The sequence below is a fragment of the Engystomops pustulosus genome, chromosome 5, assembly GCF_040894005.1.
Source record: "Engystomops pustulosus chromosome 5, aEngPut4.maternal, whole genome shotgun sequence".
NCBI classification, from domain to species: domain Eukaryota; kingdom Metazoa; phylum Chordata; class Amphibia; order Anura; family Leptodactylidae; genus Engystomops; species Engystomops pustulosus.
Window position 1 is genome coordinate 101,557,154 of NC_092415.1, and position 12,526 is coordinate 101,569,679.

At 46.0% G+C, this 12,526-nt stretch overlaps 1 long non-coding RNA gene across 1 annotated transcript in view; it reads right to left on the reverse strand.

Annotated features, from left to right (window-relative positions):
- Positions 1–757: 757 nt before the first annotated feature.
- Positions 758–12,526, reverse strand: part of LOC140134091 (uncharacterized) — a 40,035-nt gene continuing 28,266 nt past the window's right edge. The window contains exon 3 of the long non-coding RNA XR_011856081.1: positions 758–846. This is a non-coding gene — a long non-coding RNA (uncharacterized lncRNA). The remainder of the gene's footprint in view (positions 847–12,526) is intronic.

Genomic DNA, 12,526 nt, shown 5'->3' on the forward strand with positions numbered 1-12,526 from the left:
GGAAACGAAAAGTTCAGACCTTTTGAAAAGTTTTATTCATGATTTCAGTCAGCTAGTATTTCTGAAATAGCGAATCTGACTTAATAAATAATAAACTCTAAGATTTTGGAAATAAGATAGAAAGAAGCCTCTAGATTACAAAGTTACGTAAAATCCACTTGTATGACAATTTATTATAATGAAGTATTTCACTCATACCATTCAGAGTAAATGAAGCATTAATATACACCAACAGAATTCACAAATATACAACATGCCTTTCAAGTAATTTTACTTTTACAGGGAGAATTTCCTGTGAAGAAATTGGATCAATTATGTTGTTCAAAATGACAGCAGTAGAGATAAGTGAATCAATTTGAACAAAGTGGAATTTAATACGAATTCTGGGAAGGAAAAAGGAACACCCTTGATGACATCTGCAAACCTGTATGCCAATCAGCAACCGGCAGGCTTATGTGATGTCACAAAGCCCTATTTAACTGTTAGCCATTTGCAATCTCGGTATTTCACACTGCATGTGCTGTCTGTAGCATCTAGCTGCTTTTACTGTACTGTGCTGTAGCGATTTCTGCTCCAATCCCAGGGTGTGCGTTTAGGGGGATCTGAATACCCATAATAGCAGTTCTTTTTTGTTAATGAAGCAACTAGGAAGAAATCTGTTTCATATCCACACAGCTGCTGTAGTGATTTCTGTCCTTCTCCAAGGGAGTGCTTTTAGGAGGATCTATATTCCCCAAATAGCAGTTCTTTTCTGTTACTGAAGGGACTAGGAAGAAATCTGTTTCATATCCACACAGCTGCTTTAGTGATTTCTGCTCCTCTCCCATTGTGTGAGTTTTGGGGCATCTGTATAACGATACAATTGTTAAATACAATACAATCTAAATTACAATAGTTTTTTGATGCTAAAGTTCAGAGCAAAAAATACGTGTCAAATCCATGTAGTTGATTGACCACTATATCAGACAGAGAGGTGGCAAGTGGAGCAGGGACAAGTCTCAGCAAAGTAAGGGGACGTCACAGCAGGGGTGACTCTGTGAGACCAGAACTGCCGTTGTCATCCAATTCCTCAAATATAATATCTGACAACCCCAACCAGGAGTCCGTGGGTTCGTCAGATACAACAATTAGTTGGCATGGCCCAGGAGCAGGTGAGTGGCCCTAACCTGTCCTCGACCAGCCTCTGTCTTGTTCATTTCCCTCAGCCAGAGAACTCCTAGGTGGTCTTGGCTCAGCGCCACTATACAGTGAGGACGAAGTGTTTGAGGACGGTCAGCAGCTGCTTGGCAGTGAAGAGGTGGGGCAGACATCCACTGCTTCATGCAGTAGGAAGGCTGTGCATACTGACACCGTTGAGGAGAATAGCAGTGACAGGGAAACTCAAATTGACAATGATGTAGCCGAACGCACTTGAGAGCTGGGTGTAGCAAGGGATTCATCATCGTCGAGCGAAGAGAGTGTCAGCTTGCGTGTCAGGCAGCGGAGAAGGCAGCAAGTTGCTACTGTGACCGTGAGTCAGCAGGGTGGCAGTAGTGTGAGGACGGGAGCCAAATGGCCGCAGGGTACAAACCCTACTTCGGAGATCCAAATAAGCAGTGGTACAGGGGGTCAGCGAGGCAGCGCGCTAGTAGTCACTCAGAATAGAGTGTTGGCAGTAAAATCACCACCTCGGCAGTGTTGCAATTCTATGTTAAGACTCCATGGGAGCCAAACGTGTATATATTTAGAATCTGCGGGCAGAAAGTGAAGCGTGGCCAGGGAGCTAACATTGGCACCATGGCCCTGCATCAACAGTGTCACCATTCAATGCCCTGGCAGAAACGTGGAAAAGATGTGGAGGTCCATCCTGCCGCCACAGCAACAGCAGCAAGCACCTAGTAGCACACATGCCATTTCAGCCAGTCAAGGCTCCAGCACCTCTGCCAAAGGGAGCTGTTTGACATCATCTCCCGGTCCAGATGCTCCTGCTCCTCGCTATGCATGGTGCCAGCAGTAATTGAAAGAGACAATTACAAGGAGACAACATTATTCATCCAGCCATCCTAAGGCGTAGAAGCTGACTATACTCTTGTCCATGTTGTTGGTATTGCAGTCCCTCCTTTTCCAAGTCGTGGACTCTGCACCCTTCAGAGAACTAATAGCTTATCCTGATTTGAGGTGGAGAGTTCCAAGCTGCAATTTTTTTTCTAAAAAGGCAAAGCCATCCCTTCACATATATGTAAAACAGATGGTGGGTCAGTGCTTGAGCTTATCAGTTTCTTCCAAGGTGCATTGCAGCTCGGATGTGAGGAGCTGTAACTAGGGTCAGGACCAGTACATATCCTTTATGGCCCACTGGGTGAATGTTCTTCCCGCCCAGCCATACCAACAACTTGAACATGAGACGCCACTTCTTCCTCCACATTGTCAAACTGCTGCTCCTGCGCCAGTATCCGCTTCCTCCCATCACCTCAGCCTCCACAAGTCTTAGTGCTGCTCCATCATACCACATGTGCAGGGCACAGCGGCGTCACGCAGTTCTATACCTGGTTTGCCTTAGCGAACGAAGTCACACAGGGGAGGAACTGCTCCGCTTCATACAAAAAAAAAAAAATCTGTGGCTTTCTCCGCAACAACTGAAAATCGTAACCATGGTGACAGACAATGGGAGGAAAATGGTGTCCGCGCTGCACCGAGGAGGGATGGCTCATGCTCCCTGCATGGTGCATGTGTTCAATATGGTTGTCAACAGGTTCCTTAAGTCTTCCACCCGTCTGCAACACATTCTAAAAATGGCCAGGATACTGTGCATGCACTTCCACTTCAGCCATTCTTACAAAGCCAAACACACCCTCCTCGAGTTGCAGCATCAGAACGGCCTCCCCCAACATAGTCCGATATGCGATGTTTCCACCCATTGGAATTCCAGTCTCTATATGTTAGACCGCTTGTGTGAACAGAGGAAAAACATTAATGATTTTTTGATGATTCTAGCGGACCATATTACTCCCCTGTGTAACATTGATGTCAGGCACTGGCAGCTCATGCGTGTCACCTGCCGTTTGCTCAGGTCCTTTGAAGAGGCCACGTTATCTGTCTGTCGTCAGGACTGCGGGATGAACATCGTCCTTCCACTGCTTCATGTCCTGGAACTCATGCAGCAAAATTTTTTGGTTAGGGCACTGGGGAAGTGGAGACTAAGTCTTATGGCCACATGAGTCCAGTGGGGGCTGAACTAAAGGAGGAGGAGGACATTTGAGCACAAGCAGAGTCTGGTGAAATCAGTGTGATTAGAGGAGGAGCATAGAGGTAGAGAAGGTAGAAGATGAGGCAGATGATCCAGAAGCATCGGGAGTCTATCATAGTGACTTGAGCAGATGGCCCACAGCATGCTGCTTTGCCTAACTAGTGACAGCCGAATAGTCAACATCCGGCATAGGGATGAGATTTGGCTCTCCACCCTCTTGGACTCTCGCTACCGGTCAAAAATGGGTGACTTTTTTCCAGCTGCTGAGAGGGAGGAACAACTGGCGTACTATAGAGAAATACTGAAAATACAGTTGGCTGCTGCCTTTGTGTACCATTGTCCATCCTCTGTCAGATCTGACCAAGGGATTCCTGGCAGTGATCGCTCATGTACTATTGCCACGGCTGCTGTGGGGAGATGGGGGGGTAGGAGCAGTAGCAGCTCCATTAGCAGCAGCTTAAGTCTGGAGTCCTTAATGAACAACTTCATTCACCCTCCTAGTGAGGAGGGTAGCCGCCATCAGCAGCAGCAGCAGGACATGGAGCAGACCCTGCACCGTCAGTTGGTGGCCTAATTGGACAGCATTTATTCACCCTTAGCAGAGGATCCCCTAGACTATTGGGCAGCCAAACTTGATGTGTGGCCGCAACTTGAGGAGTTTGCAGTAGAGAAGCCGTCCTGCACGGCCAGTAGTGTGGCATCAGATTGGGTGTTCAGTGCGGCAGGGGCCATCGTTACCCCAAGGAGAACCCGCTTGTCCACCCGTAATGTGGACAGACTGACCTGAAAGATGAATCAGGCTTGGATTGGCCAGGATTTCAACTCACCAATGCCTTCTGCATCAGATTAGATCAGCCATGACGTCTCCCACAAAAGTTGAAAAATGAGTTTGGATTCTAACTACCTGCCTTAGCCACTATTAGCCTCAGCCACTATTATGATGCTGACAACCTGCCTGATGCCACACATCTGCTGCCTTCTACCATCTTTCTCAGGGATTGAAATTGTCCGCCACCTACACAATCTGTCGTTGTGCCACTCTGTGGCTTACAAGGTTGCCACTACCTCCAGACTCTATAATTGTGCCACTATGTGGCTTTCCATGTTGCTGCTGCCTCCACACTGTTTAATTGTGCTACTCTGTGGACCACCAGGATGCTGCCACCTCCAGAATGTATCATTGTGCAACTCTGTGGGCACCTGCTGCTGCTGACGCCACCTCCACACTCTATAATTGTGCCACTCTGTGGCCTACCAGGTTGCTGCCACCTCCACAATTTGTCATTGTGCCACTCTGTGGGCTCCTGCTGCTGCTTCTGCCACCGCCACCTCTGCTATCTATCATTGTGCCATTGTGGCTTTCCATGTTTCCATGTTGCTGCCAACTGTGGGCTCCTGCTGCTGCTTCTGCTGATGCCACCTCCACACTCTATCATTGTGCCACTCTGTGGCCTACCATGATTCCGCCACCTCCACACCTCTGACCTCATGCTGCTGCTGCCACCTTTGCATTTCTTTTTTGGCAAAGACATAATATTTTCAGGAAAACTGTAATATATGATGCATTTGGCATCTCTAATATTCAAATTAAAATTGAAAATTTCAACTTCAAATTCATTTCAAACTTTGTCATTGTGTCACAATGAGGCCTCCACTGTTGCTGCCAGCTCCAGAATTTGTCATCTTTCCACTCTTCAACCTCATGCTGCTGCTGCCACCTCCACTCTCTTTCATTCTGCCACTCTGTGGCCTACCATGTGGCCGCCACCTCCACTCTTCCCTTGTTACACTTTCTGACCTCCTGGTGCTGCCAACTTCACACTCAGTCATTCTGCCACCCTGTGGCCTACCATGTTGCCGCCACCTCCACACTGTCATTGTGCCACTCTGTGGCTTACCAGGTTGCTGCCAACTCCACACTGTCATTGTGCCATTCTGTCGCCTCCTGCTTCTGCTGCCACCACCTCCACGCTCTGTCATTGTGCCACTCTGTGGCCTACCTTGTTTTCTCCACCTCCATAATTTGGCATTGTGCCACTCCTGCTGCTACTCCTGCTGCTGCCAACTGACTGCTTTCTCCCTGGAACACCCTGTGATTTCCATAATGCTGTTTTCACCCTCCACCACTCTATGACGTTGCCACTATGTTTGGTTTTCCCCTTCATTTCATCTGTCAGAAGGAATGAAAAGTCTGAGGATTGTTAGCCAAAAGCAGGAGTGGATACAGAACACAGAGGACATGCAAATATCCCATTTACAGGTCAACTCTATTTTGGATCCACTGTTTGTTTCTGACTTAACTGATGATGGATTATGGCTAATTGAAAGTGGACACTGATAGATGAAATTAAGGGCAAATTGACAATGATTGTTGACAATGACAATGCAAAATTAATGCCAACACCCTCTGCATTCTTTTGGGGGGTTTCTACATGTATCCGCTTTTAACAGAACAGCTTCAGATGAAATCTATGGAATCATCTGATGTCAGTGTAAAAAGAGTGCACTCTTTGATGTTATAGTGGGATACTGGTCCTCAGCTTAGTCCTTCGAGCTGGCACAGACATTACCTTGCCAGGCTGCGTTCCTGCTTCGCTCATTTGGTGAAGTTGACCTCTGTAAGTGCCCATGGAATTGAAGAGTGAAGCGATTCTAAGAGCAGAGGCTGTCATGTGCGTGTCATACTAAAACACTATGCATATTTAAGCATGGCACAATGTTCTACAACACCCTACAGTCTCTCTGCAGCTAGGAAATACCTGTTTTTTAACCTAAATCGTCATGTTTCGATTTGGGTCAAATCAGATTTTTTCGAAAAATTTGTCGAATTGAGTTGAAGGGAATTTCATCTCTAGACAGCAGATTTTGTTCATATAAAATGGGTGTAAAGACAAGTGTCTAAATTTAGAGTGGGTTCACGCTTGCAGTTTTTGGTCTGCAATTCATCAAACCTAATTGAAAACTGATGGTTAATATGTATCAATTTTTCAATCACCCTAGAAAGTCTAAAAGTAGTAAAAAAAAGTTTAAAAAAACCTAAAAGTTCAAAACACCCCCTTTCTCTAGAACTGATATAAAATGTAATAAACAGTAAAAATCACAGACACAATCCCACATCCCAAAATGCCCGATCTATCAAATGTAAAAAAACTGTTATAGCCGGTGGTGAACCACCTAACGGGAAATAGCACCCAAATGTCCGAAACACGACTTTTACACCATTTTACATCACATTAAAACAGAATAACAAGTGACCAAATGTTGCCCAGAGTTCAAAATGGGAGCAATAAAAACATTGGCTCATTTTGCAAAAAATTACACCTAACACAGCTCTGTATACCGAAGTATGAAAAAGTTATTACAAATAAGCTTTTTGTCATTTTTCCTATTAAAGTTTTTTTTTAACCCCTTAACGCTCTGCACCGTAGCTCTACGGCGCAGAGGTATAAGGGATATATGAAGAGGGCTCACGGGCTGAGTCCTCTTCATACAAAGGTGGGGGGTTTTGCATAATGCATAAAACCCCCACCGCTAATAACCGCAGTCGGTGCTAGCACCGATTGCGGCTATTAACCCCCCCGTTGCCGCCGGCAAAGTCGCCGGCGTCATTTAAAAGATGGCGGCGCGCGGGCGCCGCCATCTTTTTTTCGATCGCCACGCCCCCGAATGTCATCGGGGGGCGGCAATCGGTTGCCATGGTAGCCTCGTGTCTTCTTTTGACACAAGGCTATCTGGCATCTGCAGATTCGTTACAATGAGCCAGTGGCTCATTGTAATGAATGTGCTGCAAAAATTCCATATATTGCAATACAGAAGTATTGCAGTATATGGTAGCAGCGATCTGACCATCTAGGGTTAATGTACCCTAGATGGTCTAAAAGATAGTGAAAAAAAAAAGAAAAAAAAAAGTTTAAAAAATAAAAAAAATTAATAAAATATTAAAAATTCTAATCACCCCCCTTTCCCTAGAACTGATATAAAACATAATAAACAGTAAAAATCACAAACATATTAGGTATCTCCGCGTCCCAAAATGCCCGATCTATCAAAATATAAAAACGGTTACAGGCGGCGGTGACCTCCGAGGCGGGAAATGGCGCCCAAATGTCCGAAATGCGACTTTTACACCTTTTTACATAACATAAAAAATGAACTAAAAAATGATCAAAATGTCGCACAGACCTCAAAATGGTAGCAATGAAAACGTCGCTTCATTTTGCAAAAAATGACCCCTCACACATCTCCGTGCGCTAAAGTATGAAAAAGTTATTAGCGTCAGAAGATGGCAAAAAATTTCTTTTCTTTTTTATACACATTCGTTTAATTTTTGAAAATGTATTAAAACACAATAAAACCTATATAAATTTGGTATCACCGAGATCGCACCAAACCAAAAAATAAAGTAGGCGTGTTATTTGGAGCAAAGAGTGAAAGTCGTAAAAACTGAGCCCACAAGAACGTGACGCATGTGCGGTTTTTTTTCAATTTTTCCACATTTGGAATTTTTTTTCAGCTTCGCAGTACACGGCATGTTAAAATAAATAACATTACGGGAAGTTAAAATTTGTTACGCACAAAATAAGCCCTCACACAGGTCTGTACATGGAAAAATGAAAAAGTTATGGATTTTTGAAGTTGGAGAGCGAGAAATGAGCCGAAAAACCCTCCGTCCTTAAGGGGTTAATAAGTAGTAAAACTGAATTATCTTTTACCAAAATGTGTTATGAATGTGTACAGCATCATTCATTTTTATCCTTTCCTCAAGTTCAGCTACAAATGCAGAGGGTGCATTTACATTTTAAATTCTGCAAACTGTAAGCTAAGTGTTTCTTGGAGCTACTTATGCTTTCTGATATCTCTTGAACCCTAGCATCTAGTAACATAACACATATTAAACTGAATAATGCCCTTTTAATATACTATATGGATTATGTAAGGATACTTCAAAGAAGCAGAAATATCCACTCCTAAAGTTAATGTTGGAAATCTCAGAAATAGAAAGCTGTATATAAAAATCTAAATTTTTTACCACAACTTTAAGAGCGTATATATCTCTGGTTCTGTGAATCATCCATACACAATCATATTAATTATAAAATCATATTAGAGGAGATATTCTACTGTTTAATATGACTCAAGACATGAGTTTCTAGGTGCCAGGGTTCAGGAGATATAGCCTTTGACCACTGTCATGAGGTTTATATTTACGGGGTATGTGCAAATAGCATTTCAGCATCTCCCATTCCCCATGGTTTTGCACTCTTCAAAAATAATTATTTGTGGTAAATTAAAATCAGGCAAAACTTTATAGAGCTATGATTTTTCTATTTTTTTTGCCACGTTTATGTATTACGCCTAGTACATGCAAGTTTCTATGGACTAACAAGCTATTTAGGCTAATGTAATTTTTAAAATCATATGTAATAAATACTGCCAATACATATGAAAATATGTTCAGTAGAGATGAGCGAGCACTAAAATGCTCGGGTGCTCGTTATTCGAGACAAACTTTTCCGATGCTCGAGTGCTTGTCTCGAATAACAAACCCCATTGAAGTCAATGGGAGACTCTAGCATTTTTCAAGGGGACCAAGGGTCTGCACAGGGAAGCATGCCAAAACACCTGGAAACCTCAGAAAAGGATGGAAACACCACGGAAATGGACAGGAAACAGCAGGGGCAGCATGCATGGATGCCTCTGAGGCTGCTTAATCGCACCATTATGCCAAAATTATGGGCAACAGCATGGCGATGACAGAGTGACCGAATGAGGCTAGATAGCATCTAAAACATCCAATAATTGACACTGACACTATAGCGGACGGCATGCAGAGGCAGCGGCAGCAGCGGCAGGCTAGAGAGTGGCATGGCGACATACCCTAAATGGACTCAGGCTTCAAACCAATGGGTGGCAGAGAGGAACCAAAGGAGGTGAGCAAGAAGCGCTGAAATTATTTCCTCTGTGAACAAAAGGTTGACGGTATATTTAGTCGATAACACAGCATGGTGGCGACATAGTGACCAAGTTCCATAACGTATCTGGTGAAACACCCGAAAAATGAGCCTGACACAGCTCGTTTGATAAGGGGACGACATTTGGAGGCAGCCATGGAGAGGACTTCCATGATTAAGAGCGACAGTATGGGACATCCATATTGCGCTTCTATGATTGCAACTGCAGGTCTCCAGCATGGCGGCGACAGACGCGCAGAGTTCCACTATGTATCTGGGGACACACCTGAAAATTCTGCCTGACACATCTCGTTTGATAAGGGGACCATGTATGGAGGCAGTGAACTAGTAGTAGATTAAAGGTGCTGCAGTTAAAACTATGTTAGTTGGATCTTGGGATGGAGCTGGCGCTCCGCTGCCAGGCAAGCTTTCGCCAATCCAAGCCCCTGTCTCTAGGCTACTCCCCAAACAGCACTTCTAAGAACCTTTTGTATAAGACCAAGTGTAGTAGCGTTCTTATAAGTTTGGGATATGGCGTGTGAGGGGAATGTAAACAGATGCGCAAGAAGCGCTGAAATAATATTGGTAAATGATAAAAGTTTGCCAGTATATTTTGTGGATTACACAGCAGGGTGGCGACAAAGTTAACAAGTTTGATGTGGAAGCCATGAAAACAACCCAAAATTCTGCCTGACACAGTTCGTTTGATAAGGAGACAATGTATGGAGGCAGCTATATGGACGACTTTTGGAGACAGCTATGGCGATGACGTGTGGAGGTAGCAATGGAGACAACGTGTGGAGCCAGCTAAAAAGACGACATGTGAAGGCTGCTATGGAGACAATTTAATTTGGATAGTACCTGTATGTGGCAGTCCAAAAAAGTTTTCAAACCAGAGGAGCAGGTAGGTGGTCCTCCAGAAAAATTAAATAGATTGAGTGCCTGTATGTGGCACTCCCAAAAATTGCTTAAAACAGAGGACCGGGTAGGTGGCCCTCCAGAAAAATTAAATACATAGAGTACTATAGCTAGAGCCAGTTGGCCCTAGCAAAAAATAGCCAGTTTCCTCTGCTTTAGTGTACAAAGAGGAGGAGAAGGAGGAAAATGAGGAGTGAATACATTATTCAGGTTAAGCTTCTTTCACCTGGTGGAGAATGGAAATCCTGAGAAATCCAGTCTTTATTCATCTTGATAAGCGGCAGCCTGTCAGCGCTGTCAGTCGACAGGCGTGTATGCTTATCGGTGATGATGCCACCAGCTGCACTGAAAACCCACTCGGACAACACGCTAGCGGCAGGGCAGGCAAGAACCTCCAATGCGTACAGCGCCAGTTCGTGCCACATGTCCAGCTTTGAAACCCAGTAGTTGTAGGGAGCTGTGTGATCATTTAGGACGATGGTATGGTCAGCTACGTACTCCCTCACCATCTTTCTCTAAAGATCAGCCCTACTCTGCCGAGACTGGGGACAGGTGACAGTGTCTTGCTTGGCTGATATAAAACTGGCAAAGGCCTTGTAAAGCGTACCCCTGCCAGTGTTGGACAAGCTGCCTGCTCGCCTACTCTCCCTCACTACTTGTCCCGCAAAAGTACACCCTCTGCCGTCAGAAGGGAAATATTGTTTCAGCTTGTGCACCAGGGCCTGCTGGTATTCATGCATTCTCACACTCCTTTCTTCTCCAGAGATGAGAGTGGAAAGATTTTGCTTATACCGTGGGTCCAGGAGAGTGAATACCCTGTAATCGGTGCTGGAATAAATTCTTTGAACGCGAGGGTCACAGGATAGGCAGCCTAGCATGAAATCTGCCATATGCGCCAGAGTCCCAACGCGCAAGAATTCACTCCCCTCACTGGCCTGACTGTCCATTTCCTCCTCCTCCAACTCCTCCAACTCCTCTTCTTCTGCCCATACACGCTGAACAGTGAAGGACTGAGCAATGCTCCCCTCTTCTGTCTCGTCAACATTCTCCTCCTCTTCCTCCTCATCATCCTCCACCTCCTCCGATATGCGCTGAGAAACAGACCTGAGGGTGCTTTGGCTATCAACAAGGGAATCTTCTTCCCCCGTCTCTTGTGACGAGCGCAAAGCTTCTGACTTCATGCTGACCAGAGAGTTTTTCAACAGGCCAAGCAGCGGGATGGCGAGGCTGATGATTGCGGCAACGCCGCTGACCATCTGTGTTGACTCCTCAAAGTTACTCAGCACCTGTCAAATATCAGACATCCACGTCCACTCCTCATTGTAGACTTGAGGAAGCTGACCTGACTACCAGTTCTGGTGGAAGTTGACATCTGGCAGTCTACAATCGCTCTGCGCTGCTGGTAAACTCTGGATAACATGGTTAATGTTGAATTCCACCTCGTGGGCAACAGTCGGTGAGCGGGCAGTTGGAGGCTGCGCTGCGCTGCCCTGAGAGTGGCAGCATCTGTGCTGGACTTCTTGAACTGCGCACAGATGAAATGCGCACCTTCGTGAGCAAATGAGACAGATTGGGGTATGTCTTGAGGAACCGCTGAACTATGAGATGGGCCAGGCATGGCACCTGTGTCAGTCTGCCGAGTTGCAGAGCCGCCACCAGGTTACGGCCATTGTCACACACAACCATGCCTGGCTTCAGGTTCAGCGGTGCCTGCCACAGATCAGTCTGCGCCATGATGCCCTGTAATAGCTCTTGGGCGGTGGTCCTTTTATCGCCTAGGCTCAGCAGTTTGAACACCGCCTGCTGTCGCTTAGCGACCACACTGCTGCCGAGAGCTACCGACTGATAGCGCCATGCCCACGGATGGTAATTCGGAGGAGGAGGTAGGGGAGGGGTGGGAGGAGGAGGTGGAATAGTAGGCCTTAAAGAGACCTGGACCGAGGTAGGCCCCGCAATCCTAGGCGTCGGCAGTATATGAGCAGCCCCAGGGTCAGACTCGGTCCCAGCCTCCACCAAGTTAACCCAATGTGCTGTCAGCAACACATAGTGGCCCTGCCCGGCAGCACTCATTCACGTGTCCGTGGTCAGGTGGACCTTGTCAGAAATGGCGTTGGTCAGGGCACGGATGATGTTGTCTGACATGTGCTGGTGCAGGGCTGGGACGGCACATCGGGAAAAGTAGTGGCGGCTGGGGACCGAATACCGAGGGGCGGCCGCCGCCATGAGGTTGCAAAAGGCCTCGGTCTCTACCAGCCTATAGGGCAGCATCTCCAGGCTAAGAAGTTTGGAGATGTGGATGTTGAGGGCTTGGGCGTGTGGGTGGGTTGCACTGTACTTCCTCTTGCCCTCCAGCGTCTGGGGTATGGAGAGCTGAACGCTGCGCATGGAGACATTGGTGGATGCTGTGGAGGATCGTGGAGGCAAAGGTGTG